The following is a 17907-nucleotide window of genomic DNA, read 5'->3' on the forward strand; positions in this document are numbered from 1 at the left end:
AATACCTTAACCGTCGCTGGCCTTAGTTATCGATCCTTCGGGTTCCTGTAAGTGATGGTGCCAGCTATGGTTGTCCGAAGTAAAAGAAAAAGGGTGGTTTTCATAGATTACCCTGCTGCCTTGCAGCTAAACAATGTAAAGTAAAGTAAAGTATTAAGTTATTGCCTACTTGAAGGGGACGGTTAATATTTAGTTACATAATCAAATTATAAGCTACTAGAAAGCCTGTTTTTTATTTTATTTGAAAATTCAATTAATTATCATATATATAAATCAAGCGTTACATTTCAGCCATGCAAAATTACAATGACATATTTTGATATACTAAATGATAAATGGTACTGCAATATAAGTTGCTCAATGTTTGGCTGGATGACAACTAACTAAAAGAGAAAAATAAACTTGATTACATAATAATTAATTCGGCTGAACCAACACATAGCAAGAGCCACATTGGTATCGGTGGTATCCTCCTGGTGTCCTGGGGTTTGGCAGGTTCCTCATTTAAAAAAAAAAAAAAAAGAGCCACATTAACGTTGGGGCTGTAATTACATTTACGTTGGGGCCTCCCTGTAGTAACAGGGAGGAAGCTAGTACAATAATTCTGACACCCTGCTGTAGTATTCTTTGAAAGAATAATTTAATCGCACCAAAAAAATCCGTCGCACAACCAAAGATACAGCCGATTATAATGTAATCAACACTCTAAACACAACGTAATAACAACAAAACCGATCAAAATGCTGTTCTAACAATCTTTGCACGTGCATGTGTGCATTCACCACCATATCCATGGTTACTATGCCACTTCCTATTTCTCATATATAATTAGCACGTGGCCTGGGTGGTTGTACATACAGACAGACATAATTTTTCGAATTATAGTATAGATTTTAGATTTTACAATATTACTGTAAAGTTATGATAAATTAAGTTATCAAACCATACTTAAGTACGGTACACAAATCAGTATGGTACTCATATCACTTTTTTGCCTCTCTTTGGGATGCCCTGTAGTTTCCATTTTAGATATAAAAGTTTTCTGTTTTGACTGTGAATTAATCAATATAATTATTCAGGGTAGTCCATGGCCTCTGCCGTTGATGAAGTATCTTCGGCATTGGGACTGTCTCAGAGTTCCAATCCTGGCGATGATCTGAAGTCCCCTGAACAACATCAGGTAAGATATGAGGCTATAAGAAACTGTAAAATCAATTGAAGTGGTACTGTTGTTCTGGATATTTGTTCAGTCTTTACTGATTGTACCTTTCTTGTGAGAAACTTCATACTCTACCATTGACATATTTTTTTGATCTGATTGTAACTGTTGATCAACCATTCTTCCTCTTATAAGATTGATACTTACATATCTTTTATTGCAATCAAATTGCAGGCGAGCATGTTTGCAGCAAGACAACATTGCAAGCTAAAAACAAAGATTCAAGCAGCTTCCCAACAACCTCTTCGGAACAAAGACGTTGCTGCTTCAAGCACAGTTCAAACCTCTTCTTAGCAGAAACAGTCCTATTTGTCACTTCCATACATTAAAAAAGAGGACCCATTATGGAAAATCCTCAGAAACTTTCACTCAAAGAAACCTGTTGTAAAACAGCTTGACAAAACTTAGGGAAGTAAGTTGATTTTGATATTTGTTTCATATTCAGTGTCAACAATTATGATCAGTCTATTTTATACAGCTGTTTACGTAGGACTGATCCTAATATTGACATTATAAACAGTAGTTTATTGAAATAAACATTTACAGTATAACCCTGATTTCATGCACCCAATTCACCATGGCTGTTTCGGAAACAGTCTGTATCCTTTCCCCAAACTCCATGGTAAATCATGGTTTTATATATTACATAATTCTTAAATATCTGGGTAAAACTTTTGACATTTTTCACACTTACATTCACACTTACATCAACCCTACATGATGTAGGTTTTTCAGCCTTGTGGACAGTGATAATTCCCTCATTAACATGCTAATTGCCTGTTAATTAATTAACATCTTCAAACTTTCAAGCCTGTCCTGGGAGGACACTGGAAGATCAGCTTATACTGTAAGCTCTCGTTTCACAGTCCATCATTTTGAAAAGATCAGGGGCGGCACAACGATTGAAAAACTTATTGTGTCAGACGAAGACTTCAGAAAGCACTAAAATGATAAAGGTCGTTTACTCACCTGAAAGGAAAACTGTTCAGTCAAAGCCAAGTCCTAAGAATAGTCCAAAGCTATAGTCCTAAGAGGTGCAGCCCCAAGTCTCGTCCGCAGGTTTTGAGTTTTTTCATTTTTTCAAATATTCCTTTTTTTGTATAATTTACTGTAAGAGAAATAATATTTTACTGTGGTCACGGCCTCTTTGAGAGCCTTTTTATTTATCCCTTATATAAAATCTGCATTATTACATTGTATTAAATGATAAACATTATCACTTTATTTCAATAATATGACAATCGTGCAGGATCCACTAATCACTCCACCGATTTTGTCTCACTCACAAACTGACGATCTAGTAAAAAGTGATATGACGATAAAGAAATTTACACTCAGGAAAACAATTCCTCAGCTTGTTTGACACTGAAAATAACACAAGTCTGTTAAATCTTCCGACACCAAAGTTCAGCTTAATTCTCTTGATAATTTAAATCATGTTGCAAAATCACAATACCGCTATTGTAAATATGACAACAAAAAGCATATTTAAATGGCAATTTCTTACAGCCCTGAAGCTAGCTCATCTCCCCCTTGCTTAAATATGATATCGTTGTCTTCAACGTCACACTCTCCCAAAGAATCGCTGAGTTAATATCTACATCTAATAAACAACAAATTACCTCCATCTAATGAAATCAAATCGTCGTTTCCTAACAGACACTATCAAAGAAGTAAACCCTCCGATTTTCAAACGAGAAATATCTTCACCCCCCAAGCAGATTTCCAAAGTTCAGAATCTTCCCGATCCAGAATCTCTCCTGCCAGATCTCCTAAAGCAGAAGCTCCCAAAGCGGCAGCCAATTCTTCCAATCTTCACAGCGATAGTACGGCTGATGTCGTCAAGTCTGCAATGGATTACACTTTCACTCTGAGTTCGAGAGTTCTGGTGGAAATTATATGTCACTGCCTGTTGAACTTGACGTCAAGAATGTTGTGGAAGTGGGTCTCAGAAATTTACGAGGGGTGTTGGATCAGAGTTGGAACGGTGATGTAGAGAAATGGAGATTGCCAGAGTAAGGTGGATGATGTTGAAGAATGGGTGATAGAGAATTACTGACCCACTTGAAGAGTCGCTGAGTCTCCCGTCAGTTCTGAGGCCTTGTTTTGGTAGAGAGGCTGATAAGAAAGAAGGAAAAAAAATTAAAATAAAGGAAAAAGTTAAAACTAAAAGTAGCAAAACTTTGAACACAATTTAAACTTATGTTGTCATTAACTCATTAACACACCACTCTCAATTGTCATTCTGTCAATCATATTTTAGATCTGCTCAAATTTCACTTATCAAAATAACAATTTGCAATATCATTGGGGCTCGAAATAAAAAAAAAAAAAATCATTCAAATAATCTGTATATCAATTACCATTTCAGCAATCAAGCCTCATCATTCAACTAATCTAAAATATATCATTACCATTTCAGCAGTCAACTCATCTGACGAAGTCGACCGTCAAAAAAGTCAACGATTTCTTCTCCAACAAATTTGGCCTGTTTTCTCCACTCCCAAAGGGGCGGGGACAGACCAAAACCCCTCCTCAAATTTGCACGGAGAATGCCCGAGTCCTCAGATGCGGACTACTCCACAGTACAAGTCCGGGCAAGTTCAAGTGGACTTTCAGAGCATTGGGTAATGATTATATGTGGAAGGGGAAAGGAGCCTGATAGAAGAAGAAAGGCTGCAGAGGAGAAGAAAATGTGCGAAAGTGAACCTATGCAGTTTTGTAATAATAGTAATGTAGTTGTAGAGATTTTTTATATCTCAAAATTATATATCATTGATAGGATAAAAGAAGATTAAAAGAATATATGAGTTTGTAATTGTGGACTTGCAATCTTTACTCAGCTTCCTAACGAAAAGTACTCCCACCATCATTGCTGTTCTAGGGAACTTCATACAGCACCATTCCCAAATTTATACTTAATAGTACGATTTGTTCAAGTGCACTTAAGTTTTCAACTTTGGAGTGCCGTACATTCTACATATTATACAATATAAATAATATACATAATATAACATAACTTACTAATGCGGTTATAAACTGTCTAACGTTATATCGCCCTGCTGCTAAAAATACAGGGGTTGTGTCAATTAATGGGAAGATTAACATTTACTATCAGTGGACGTCACGTGTCACTCAATGTCTCAATGATGTCACGTGATACGTCACTTAACTCCACAACCAAGTATTTCTTAATGAACCGTTATAGGTGGTTTCAGCCGATTCTGAAACATTTAAGTGTACGCTAAAGCTCATCCTGAGGTTGGTTCATTGTTCGAAATGTGTTTTTGGTTTCCTGACTTGTACTGAGCCTCTCTGCACTGTCCAGTGCTCTTACCTGGTATTAAGTTATTGTTAATCTCTCAGTTTGTTGTAAGCGTGTTTTGTTATCAGATTGTGGTTGGGGTTCCTACACCATGCCAGAGCTCTTACTCCAAGCAAACAGGTACAAAAGAATTTTTCGCATTTATTTTGGCCAAAAAATCGCGATACCGCGAATTTTTTAACAGACTATACATTAAACTATACATAAAATTTGTCGCAAAATAATGGGGGAAAAACTTCGCGATTCGTCCATGCCGCCGGATTTCCTTTTGTCCCTGCCAAGCAATAATAAAAATTAGCCCCTATAACCACTCAGTAAATCCAGTGCTAGCACTCGGTCCGCGGGCAAATTTGCAACTTTATCAGCTAATATGGAGCGCTCATAGTATTTTCTGTATTGTTCAATGAGATATAGCATAAAGGGCTCGTGGATGCATTGATCATTCAGATTGAAGATGGACGGGGCATTGTGAATGACATGATGAGCGATACCGGACATTAACTTCTTATAACAGTATCAAAAAGCCTTACGTCTTATGCTAACTTTTCTAACAATAAATCACCCAATATGAGTTAGACATTGGTATTGTTAAGTACACTAACTGGGCTAGTTAAACGTCTAACCTTTACTTTCGTGGTTTAACTACCCTAGTTCTTTGTTAGATGGTAGGATAGTAACTTTATCCTGAGGTTAGTTTCCTAAGTAGTATTCCTAAGAGTAGAGTGAGGTGATGGCTTTGTGATACACGTACGGATTCTACCACAAGAGATGAGCAGCTCTCGATTATACTTTATTTAAGAGTTGCTAAGGATGTGTTCCTCTCAACCGCTAATGGACTTGTGGTGATGATAACTTTTAATTTAATAATATTAGGGTTAATCATGAAAACGGTTCCTAGCTTTATAAAACTGCCTGATGCACTAGCATGTAAATGAAAAGGCCCCTTTCAACCAATCTCAAAAAACATTGGGGTCCAGATTTATGTAATTACTAATCAAATGATCTTATTGGATTGTAAATCTTTTTCAGAAACAGTCAAGAAAGGTGGGGAGCGAAAACGAGAGAAAGATAGAGAGATCACCAAAACGCCCCAGAAAGGAAGAGCCCAAGAAGAGTCTATCAAAGTCAGCTCATCTTAAGCAGCAAGTTCAGCTCGGTAGTGAGTGATTTGTCAAATTGAAGATAGATTGTCTGATGGTACAATTTTAAAAACGGTAATCTTGTTGAGTTTACCTCTTCGGTACGGGGTTTGTTAATCACATACTGTTGGACCACCACCGTGCGTTTGGTTGTGGCATGGCCTCTCTAACAATTTCACTGAACTCAAAAAAGATCAGTGGGATAAGTAATCAAATTGCGAATGAGCACTAATTATCCAGTCTATAACAGTTTCTATGATAGATCCTGTGTTTGACATAATCGTTCCTAAATAAAATTGAAATGTGGGTCATTCCCACTTCCTTCCCTTAAATTATCATTTAAATCGATATCGAAATGTATATATTATATAGTAGCAAAGAAATTCCAGCAATCAAATTTTTTGGTCGAGAACCGGTTGTCCACTCCACTGGTACTCCACTTGCAGTCCACTTTTGGCACTCCACTTGGCACTCCACTGTTACTCCACTTGCACTCACTGGTACTCCACTTGCACTACTCTTGCACTCCCACTGGTATCCACTTGCACTCAAACTAAAGTTTTAATTTTAATTTACCATCAGCAGGATTCGGACTCAGACAGTTGCATGAAACGATCTGCAAATCAAGTGCGATGTCAATACAAAACGAGAGAAAACAAAAACCAGAAAAAAGCAACACCGCCACAGAAAAAAACGCAAAAGAGCAAAAGTTACGATCAAGGAGGATACGATGAAGGCCGAGCTTATCAGAAAGAGGAAGAGGTTTTTTGCAGTTAATTATTAAATTTTATCTTGCTGTATATTTCATTGTTATGTATCTTCGTGAATGCGCGAATTGTATCTTTTAAATTTTTCTGTAGTGTCTATCTTTAGCTACTAAAATTTTCATAAATCACTGTGAATAATAAAAGGAATAATAAATTAATTCATTATTAATAAAAGGAACAGTTAATTAAACAATAATTAAATTTTTACTATTACATTCCCAGGTATACTCAAGCAGTAATAGTAGAGAAAGTGAGCATGATGAGTTTCCCACTGCGGCTGTACGAATTAGTGTACAAACTTAGAAAGTAAGTCTAACACTTGCTTTTTAAATGTTTGTAATTTTATACATTTTAACTATTACTCTTTAATACTTATCAACACAGTTTGCTTTTTATTATCTCTTACTTTTTAAAATACTTTCACGCTAGTCACTAGTCTACAAAAAGATAATTGGATGTAGGTGCTGACTGATTTATTGCATACATCGCCAGCAGTAACTCCATTCTCACATTGGGGACGTCAGACAGGTGGCGTGGACGTTCAAGGAATACAAGGAATCAAGGAATACAAGGAAATACAAATTTAAAATCTTGAGCTACCAATAGTAACTGTTAAAGATAATAAAACATATCATAAGATTTGAATTTTTATATTTAATTATAACTTAACTAAAGTGAAAAATAACGATTTGACATAAAATATTTGTTTTCAGTCGCCTTGGTAATGCTGGAATGCTTGAGCCAGGTCCACTTTGCAGTTTGCACTCGTCGTTGCGCGAAAAGAAACAAAGCGGGTCAGTTGTTTTCAGTGTTCACTGTTCATGTACTGGCAGAGAGTCAACAAATTTCTTGCGGTTGTTAATAAAAAACACGTAGTGGCAAACCTAAGCAACGGTCTCTTTCGTGAGGTGGTACTTGACTTTCGTTCGTGCTAAGTTCAATGATTTCACTGTTGTTGCTGTGAATTTTGAGGACGTTTGCTCCAGGGATGACGTTGTGAACAGAATAAGGATGTCGCAGACGGTTTGATTGGATTTGATTCTGAGTGACTGGATCTTGTCTAGGGACTTTTCGCCTCGATGACAGCGTTAGGATCACATTGGTTAAGAGTGGTCTTCATTCTCATAATACCAGAACTAAGACTATATTGCACCAGGAGCATATTCGCTCGTTCACGTGGAGTTTGATTTATCGGCAGTTCAGATTGCGAGTCGTGTGCACTGATCGCGTCTTGTGATATAGACGGTCTGCTATTTAATGACACTTCTAGGTAATACTCTTTGTAAATTTGGATTTTAGGTCACGATCCGAATTCTAATTTCGAGAAGTGTTTGATACAGGACCCCAATATTCTCTAAAGTTACATTTCAAAGTTTTTTGTAATGAGTGTTGGTGTGAATATTTTTACTCCGATGGGTTGGTGTGATTGAGGAGGAATTCGTTTCTTGAAAACCGTTGTGAATTAAGAAAGTCCTCTTTTGGTGGTTTTGCTGATACTCGGGTTTCTTTCGAAAAGGTAAACTTGGAGTGATGTTTTGAGTGTGCGGTAGGCTGTGACATGATCGGTTTTTTTGGGTTAGAGGGAACAATGGGTCTAGCGCGAGGACAGGCTCCAAAACCCTGTACCAGTCCAATTTTCATGTTCATCTGTTCTTTGAAAGCTAAGGAGACAAGGGAGTTATCTTTGTGATTTTTCAGGACGTTGGCTTTATTTGAGGAGTGAGGTTGAATTACATTCATAGTTAATGGGTAGCGGCCTGACTCACCCCAGGACGCCTGCGTTGCAGGCTTTACGATTTACCCCCAGTGACCATTTAAGAAAGTGAAGAAGGTGAACTTTTGTCTGTTCAGGAAGGCTAATATTCTTGAGGATATAGTTTGAAATTTTGTTTTTGTGTCGCATCCATATTGAGATCGGCTTGTTTTTGGTTATGTGTTTTATGATAGCCTTGTTAGGTGTGTAACTAGGCGCTTCCGTTAAGAACGATAGGTTTATAAGACCATCAAAGAGTGTTGTTAGAGAGCGGAATGATTATTTGGATTGTTTACTGAGCTTTTCATGGCATAAAGTGCACGGCATGGCTTTCTTTCTGAGCTCAGTTCGGGCATTTGTGATGTGCCGGATTTGTGTATTTCGATTCCTAGATAGCAGTATGACTCGACTTCTTCTAACAAGTGATCACCAATTTGAGGGGAAACCGGCTGATAAGTATCAAAACGGCATTAAATATTCGGAAACTTTAGGGATGTCAGTTTGTATTTGTGAGATGAAGTAAATTATATTCTCTAACCGATGGTCCAGCCTCTTGTTGAGAAAGTGATAGAGCGATAGCTAGATCAAGCTCCTCTTTCTCTTTTAGTTCCAACTCTTTCTGTTTCCTCTTCTCATCGTTCTCCGCCTAAAACATAATAGAGTTAAGATTTAATTTAAAGGAAAAGAGAACAAATATTTAAAATATTATGTATTAAAATACATAACTTTGTATGTATGTACTGAAATAGCCCTGTAATAATATTCATTAGCCACATTTTTATGTCAGGAGATATCCGCGTCTAAGGTTACAACTAAAGATGCTATCGCTAGAGATATCGTCCGATTCATTCACAGATGTCGGGAGATGACCTGTCTGAAGTGCAGCACTGTTTATGTCCCATTCTCCTCTACCAACAACAAGAGTGTAGTCACGTGCCACTTTTGCCATACACCCAGTCATCTTGGGTGCTACACAGACTCGGAATTAGATCCCGAAGCCGGGGTAGTCTTTGTCTGTCCTCCCTGTTTAGGATCTCCCATCCCTCCTATACATGTTGCTCCTCCTCCAGAACCAGAACAGACAGCTGACCCTCTCGCTTCTCCCGCAGCTGAACATCCTGACTCTCAGTCTAACACGGAGGCGGTCCGTGAACCAGTGGTTGAACGCCACAAAAGTAATAAAACACTTCTATATGATCGCTCCAAGGCCGTTTGTCCCTTACTCCTCGAAGGGAACTGCCCCCACGGTATATCTGGGAAAGGCTGCACCAACTACCATCCCCCATGGTGCTTCAAGTTCCAGAACAACGGCAGAGGTGGCGAACGGGGTTGCCACATTGCCGACGACAGATGCACATATTTCCACCCACAGCTGTGCCAGAACGCTGTGAAACAGGGTATCTGTCTAAACAAACCGTGCAAGAGGGTACATATCAGGGGTACCATCACCAACAAGAAGAACCTCAAGTACGCCAAGAGAGGAAGCCAGACATCATCCTCATCCTCTTCCCAGCAAAACCGCCAACCTCCTAAATCTAACGAGAATAGAGAAAGATCCCAGACTAGGGACAACAGTGGAACTGGATACAGTTCAGGTAGGAAAAGGACGGAGAGTAACACCTCAACTCCATCCAACACTACCGGGGCGAACCGTAATCGGACAGTTAGCTTCAATGAAGCCCACGTTTCTGAACCCAGCCAGGATTTTCGGAATCACTACTCCTCGATGAAAGCGGACTTGACCAAAGACATTGCTGCAATGATCCAGTCTTCTCTCCGCGATCTCCTACGATCTCCACAGGTACTCCAGAACCTTCAGCACCAGGACCTCCTGTATCCCCCACAACCTTCCCTGAACCATCACCTCTCCTCCCAGCAGCGCCAGTACCACCCAACACCTCCTGTCCCAGACTACATTCGATCAGGTCACCACTCACTCCTGTGAAGAGTAATCTTCCGATCTCCAACGCATTCCTCCTCAACATCCAAGGAATGAACCCTGGTATCACCAACCAGCGATGGAAAGTGAAAGCCCTCCAAGAGTCTATCAGCTCCAACCCGATCCACACTCCCTTCTTCACCTTGACAGAAACCCACCTCAAGTCCTATCACTTAGATGCGGAGGTTCACATCCCAGGTTATACCTGCTACCGAGCGGATCGTACCAGTCGAGCTTGTGGTGGAGCCGCTACCTATCTCCACAACTCCATCACAGCAGAAGAAACAAAGTCCTTCTCAAACTCCTACTGTGAACTCGTCGCCATCTACAGTAAAGAAGCTAACATCGTGATAGCGGGCATTTACCGGCCCCCTTCAGCTCCTTTTGACAAGTTTGATGAATGCCTCTCTACCCTCCAACAGTTCATCAACGGAATTCAACGCACCCCTGTACTGCACATTACAGGAGACTTCAACCTACCCTTCATCAACTGGACGAATTCTTCTATCGACTCAGGATGCAGTATCTCCCTTTCAGACCGACAATCAGCCCTAGCACTTCTGAACTTCAATGAAGAATGCCTGCTCCAACAAGAGGTCCTCGAGCCAACTCGCAAGAACAACATCTTAGATCTCGTTTTCTCGAACGACTCTGACTCGATCCATAGTATCTCTGTTACCAAGACAGAGTTATCAGATCATGACATTGTGAGCTGCACTCTCCTCAATCCTGAACTCCTCCTCCCCTCGCAGTCTCCGGAACGGCCAGGGTTCACCCCCTCCTGCCTCCTTGATGATATTAACTTCAACTCTGCAGACTGGGATGCTATTAATGCAGAACTAGTAGAAGTAGACTGGGCTTCTATCACTGACCCAAGCAACGATCAGGATACAGCTTGGACATTGTTTGAAGACAAGGTAGCGTTCATATGCTCTAAGCACACTCCCTCGCGCAGCAGAAACATCCAAGTGTCCTCATAATCCTCCATTCCCAAGTCCAGAAGGGAACTTATTCGTAAGAAGCGCCGTCTTAATGCCAGGATCAATGCTATAAAGCATGGTATTAGAACTCCACGGAACAGCGTTAAACTCGATAACCTCAACAACGAACGTGCTAACATCGAAATTCTTATGAAGGAAGACATCAAACAAGAACGGCTCCGACAGGAGATAGTTGCGTTAGCTAAGATGAAGATCAATCCCAAGGCGTTTTATTCTTACGCTAAGAAATCGGCTAAGTTCAAGGCGCCTGTTGGACCTCTCGCCGATGCTGCTAACAACCTCCAGTGCGATCCCACTGTTATGGGCAACATCCTCCTGCAGCAGTACCAGAAAGCCTTCAGTAACCCTGAAAACGTCAACCCCGATAACATCCCTGACGAAAAAGGGCATACAGAAGAACTCTCCGACATCACCTTCTCGGTTGACGACGTCGTTAGTGCTATCAAGGAAACAGGGAGGTTCTCCGCTCCAGGACCAGACAAGTTCCCTGCTCTCATCTTGCGGGAATGCAAGGACGCTCTAGCTCCCACCATAGCCATGCTCTGGCAGCTATCTTTTGATACTTCGGACATCGCTGAGATGTTCCGCTCCCAGAGTATCATCCCTATCTTCAAGAAGGGGAGCAAGGCTTTAGCCGCTAACTACAGGCCGGTTTCCCTGACCTCTCACCTCATCAAACTCTGTGAACGCATCATGCGCAACCAGATGGTCAACTTCCTTGAACGCAACAACATGTTCAACCCTGATCAGCATGGTTTCCAAAAAGGCAAGAACTGCCTCACTCAGCTTCTCCATCACATCGAGGATATAATCTGCGATCTCAACCTCGACAAAAATGCTGACGTGCTCTACCTCGACTTCAGCAAAGCCTTTGATAAGGTTGACCACAAGATTCTTCTCAAGAAGATCCAGGCCTTTGGTATCCGTGGTAAGCTCTACGACTGGATAGCCAGCTTTCTTACTGGCAGAAAGCAGCATGTTATCGTGGATGGGGTCATGTCCACGATCATCGATGTCATCAGTGGGGTTCCTCAGGGTACTGTCCTAGGTCCCCTTCTCTTCCTCATCTACATTGACGACATCTTCTCCGTTGTCAAGCACAGCAAGATCAAAGTGTTTGCAGATGACTCGAAGCTCCACAAAGATATATCTTCCCATATCGATCGCATCCTTCTCCAGGAAGATCTTCTCTCGGTTGTGAATTGGGCTGATGCTAACAACATGGAGCTTAACGAGGAAAAGTTCCAGCTTCTACAACACGGCAAACTACCAGACTTGAAGCAGCCCTACATCCTACCATCTGGAGAGACTCTTAAGGGCTCTGACCACGTGAAGGACCTGGGTGTCTATATCGACCCAGACCTCAACTGGCGCACTCACATAGCGATGAAGTCTGCCAAAGCCAGAAACATGGCTAGCTGGGTGTTACGCACCTTCATCTCCAGGGATGTAGCGACCATGATGCTCCTGTACAAGTCCTACGTACGATCTCATCTGGAATACTGCTGTCCTCTGTGGTCTCCTCACATGCAGTGCGAAATTATCAAACTCGAAGCAGTTCAACGATCCTTCACTGCTAAAATCCAGGGTCTTGGAAGTCTCAACTACTGGGAACGCCTCCGTCGCCTGTCTATGTACTCCCTTCAGAGGCGGCGTGAGAGATACACTATCATCATAGTTTGGAAGATCTATAACAATCTCGCTCCAAACAGTATGAACATCAACTTCCGCGAGACCTCACGATACGGAATTACGTGTATACGACCACTAGGGTCCTCCAAGTACAATAGTGTCAATAACCTGAGGTTCAACTCCTTTGCCTCTAGAGCCTCTGCACTGTACAACGTGGTCCCTCCTAGCATCAAGTCCCTCCTAACCTTGACCACTTTCAAACCTGCTCTTGATGCTTTCCTCAATAAATTCCCTGACACTCCACCAACACCTGGGTACACTGGACAGAACAGGAACTCAATGCTGGAGTGGGCCGGTGGCACATGTCTCTGACGTGCTACTACTTGGCGATGGAGATGCAAGACATTCTTGGCCTGGTAGCACTCTAGCTCGGAACCCAACCCAAGTAACCCAAGTAAGTAAGTAACACCAAACACACAATTAAGATCACTTAAAAACGGCTCAAATTCCATGTTCCAAGTTGCGTTCACTGCTCGAGCAAAAGAAGCGAAAAAATGTAAAATGACCATATAAGGGTCATTTTATTTGTCACCTGATTCAGGTGACAAATAAAATGACCATAAAAAGGCATCAGGTGACAAGTAAAATACCTGAGGATTGACAGGAGGTTGCCGGCCAGAAGCAGCAGCTGCAGCGATGGTTGCTGCAGTAGCCGGAACTGCGCCAGGAGCTGCAGCTGCTGCTGCCTCCTTACTCTTACTTCCAACTTTACTGGCACAGATTGAGCAGACTCTCACCTGAAATAAACAAGAACATTATATAATAATATATCAACTTTAAACTGTTAGTAAAGAGGGATATTATATAGGGGGGGGGGGGGGGCAACGCCCCAAAAGGCCCCGATTTCTAGGGCCCTTTTTGGATTTTCGATATTTGTAGGGCCTTTTGGGGCCCTAGAATTAAATTCAATTTCATCAAGTTTGATATATGCTAAGTGCTTTAATGATATTATCTGACTACTTGCACAGTACTTTTATGTTTATTTGAGTGTATTTACATGGAGATTATGGTCCATAAACACTATCAAATAGTGGTCAGGGTCAAAAGGCCCCAAAAAGCCACGATTTCTAGGGCCTTTTTGGATTTTCGATATATGTAGGGCCTTTTGGGGCCCTAGAATTAACTTCAATTTCTCAAGTTTGATATATGCTAAGTGCTTTAATGATATTATCTGACTACTTACACAGTACTTTTATGTTTATTTGAGTGTATTTACATGGAGATTATGGTCCATAAACACTATCAAATAGTGGTCAGGGTCAAAAGGCCCCAAAAGGCCCCAAAAGGCCCCGATTTCTAGGGCCCTTTTCGGATTTTCGATATGTGTGGGGCCTTTTGGGGCGTTGGCCCCCCCCCCCCCCCCCCCCCCTATATAGCAACTTTAAACTCTTACAGCATTTTTTGGAAGACTAAAGGTATAGTAATCTAATAAAACGTTTTTATCTAAAATGTATCATTGTAACCTCTTTCTCGATGCCAAAGTGAGGTAGAGGCAAGCGCTCAGCAGTACACTCCGCGCAGAATATCTGACCACAGTTCCTGCAGTGATGTTTGCGCTTGGTGATAGTAAAGAGCTGTCGGCAGAGGTGACACATTCTACCATCCTCCCACTCTGGTGCCTGGTATTGTGGTGGTAATTAAAGACCTATTTTAACGTAATTAAGCGATTAGGACAATTAGAAATCCGATTAACCGGGGGTGGAGAATTGACTTGATTTGTTTGTGACATTAAATTTTGCAGTTGACCCACAAAAATAACGCCCGTAATCTAAGGGGTCGACGACACATTCCTTTCCTATATTTTTTTCGAATTTCCTGACCCAATAGATCAGATCTAATTGGTGATCTAAATCAAATACAGAATCTAGATCACGTACAGGAAGTTAAATGTTCTCTTCGATATTCCTGACCCAATAAATCACATTACACATACGGTGTACAATTTGCACGAATTCCATTTTCTCATGACTTTTATGTTTGTTTATTTTCTGTTGGATAAATAGTTCAAGGGGGCTATATTTATGAGTCGCATTTGAACTTGATTTCTCTTGGAGAATTTCTCTTTACACTCTTAACTTGCGAACAAATTGAAGCAGCAGACTTTAGGCTAGAAACTTTATTGAATAGAAATAATCATTCCACGTAACTACGTCTTCTTCAGTTCTGTGATAAATTTGTTAAACATGTGTAAAAGTTAACGACGGAAAGAAATTTAAAATAACATTAAAACAAAAACGGAGAAATAAAATTTACGAAATATGACCCAAAAAATGTAATTGCAAAAAATTCAAAACAAAAAAAAATATACGACAAGAAGAAATGTAAGCTAAAACAACTAAATACTGTACTACTCATGATACTATACTAATTAGTAAACGTCTTATTTTCTGTCGAGTTCAACTGTCTTGCAACTCAGTTTGTAGATTATATATTCGGATATATCCACACTATTTACACGTACAACGTGATATTATTTTCAATGCAGTGTGTACAACACCAACTACACCGATCAATTGCCAAGCTGCGAAACATTTATTTATTATTATTACATCGTGATGGCAGGGCCTACTCTCATGCTGTCTATAGATGATGATTAACTCTGAAAAACAGGTAGAGCAAGGCACGCGATATGTCGAGGTTCTGGGATCATTCCCCAGTTGTCCCCAGTTTTTCAGAGTTAATCATCATCTATAGAGAGCATGAGAGTAGGCCCTGCCATCTTGATGTAATAATAATAAATAAATGTCTTGCAACTTCACAATATATTAAGGTATGTACGGGATATCTTTGTAATCAAATTTATATCGACTGTAATTGAAAACGTATCATATTTTTAAGGCCAGGTTACTTGGAGGAAATCAATTCTTCGTGACCCAAGTTTCGAGATGTCGTATAAATTTGTAGTGTTCGTTTTTATAACTGTCGTTATAACGGTTAAACCGATTCATGCTGCTTCGGATACAGGTACGTGTGATATGTAATTTGTAATTTGTAATTTGTATTTGTAATATTAATATTATCATGTAATCTGTAATTTGTAATTTGCTTGTGTATTTATCTACTCATTGGCCACATTAGCATGATATACTTCATCATTTACTTTATTTTAGAGGAGATCGTGAGGACTGATTATCTAATCTCCAACTGCAAGCTTTTAGTGTTAATAAGATGTGGTCCTTTCGAATTCAGACTCGCTGCAAAGACCAGAAGTATTTGCTGACTGAAACCTCCGTTTTAAAGGTGTTAGGTGTAGTATTTTTCAGTATGCTATCAAATTTATTTCAGTGGTTCGGTACGGAATAACTTACTTCATTGGAGATCACCGGTACGCACGAACTAGAAATTCTCAGTATGTTAAAATAAAAGGAACTAACGGAGAGACAGATGAAATGCTATGTCAGGAAAACTTCTATGTTAACAACCAAGATGTTTTGTGTGTTTTTGAGAGTTATGTTGACATAGGGGAGTATATATGTGTGTCGTTGAGGACTGGAGGAAGTGATGGACTATTACTTGCTAAGGTAATGTAAACAACCAAGTGTTAGATGATTTTATTAGCTAGCTTGTAAAAACGTGAGCTTACGGTCTCATGGTCAGTACACATCCACATCTGCCCAAGTTTGATCATTTTCTGTCAGTCAAATAATATCAAATCGTAATCCTAGTTATGTCAGGAGGGGGTTTTCAGAAACATATTCAGTGATACAACGGGTAGTTTGTTAAATGTTCCTCAATCAACTCAGGTGAAGGTGCAAATAGACGGTATAGAGGCTGACACGATTATGCCTCAACACGATGAAGATTACATAGGTCTGGACGATGGTGAAACTATGGAATTCTGCTTAGAAGGTAAGCATTCAACTACCCTTCATTTCCCTCTTTTCTTTTCCCCATTCTCCTCCATCAGCAAACCAGATCTGGGGCTGTAAGTCCCAGATCTGGTTTGACTGTATTAAACTATTAAAGTAAAAGATGCTACATCTTGAAACAAATTACAGAATAATAAAGGTAATTTTAATTATGTTATTTTTCCTCATCAACTTTATTTCAGTGGTTCAGTACGGTATAACTTACTCCATTGGAGATCACCGGTACGCACGAACTAGAAATTCTCAGTATGTTAAAATAAAAGGAACAAGCGGAGAGACAGATGAAATGCTATGTGAAGCAGACTTCTATGTTAACAACCAAGATGTTTTGTGTGTTTTTGAGAGTTATGTTGACATAGGGGAGTATAGATGTGTGTCGTTGAGGACTGGAGGAAGTGATGGACTATTACTTGCTAAGGTTTTGTAAAGCAAGATGTGTAAATAATGCAAATGACGCCATACATTTTTAAGCGATTTATTTATAACTAAGCAGATCTGAGCACGCATCTATCCAAGTTGCCAACTTTTCTAAATTATAAATGAACCCAGGTGAAGGTGCAAATAGACGGTATAGATGCTATCACGATTATGCCTGACGACGATGAGGATTACATAGGTCTGGACGATGCTGAAACGAAGGAGTTTTGTTTAAACGGTAAGAAAAAGTTACTTCTTTTCCTAACCTCCTTTCTAAACCAACGCTATAGTAGGACATGTTCAAACCTGGTTGGTGGTTTTGTTACACTGCCAAAATGGGCGATTTTCTCATTTTTACAATAACTCCATTAATAATTACTCGATGGTCTTGAAACTTTCAGAGACGATTATAATTGTCATAAAAAATAGTCTCAGGTCATCGGCTATGAATAATATTGTAAAATGGCCCAGTTATATTGAAAAATGTAACATTTGGTTACACTTTTCAATGGCTCAGCCAATTATTAAATTCTAAAGATTCTTGCTTCACAAAAATGTACTTTAGGTATTTGCTTAGCTGTGGAATAAAAAAAGGCCCACTTTTGAGTTCATAAAAAGGCCCAAAATGGACATTTTGTAACATCTTGTTTTCATGATATCTTTATAGTTTGTTACAACCACAGCTAGTGTAGAATATGTATTTAACTCCAAAACCAGGTTATTAGTGCAGCAATTCTTGTATAAAGGCATTACCACAATCTTGGTATATGGTTCATAATCAATAAA

This window comes from Bolinopsis microptera, chromosome 4, assembly GCF_026151205.1.
Source record: "Bolinopsis microptera isolate Bmic1 chromosome 4, MBARI_Bmic_1.0, whole genome shotgun sequence".
Classification (NCBI taxonomy): Eukaryota; Metazoa; Ctenophora; class Tentaculata; order Lobata; family Bolinopsidae; genus Bolinopsis; species Bolinopsis microptera.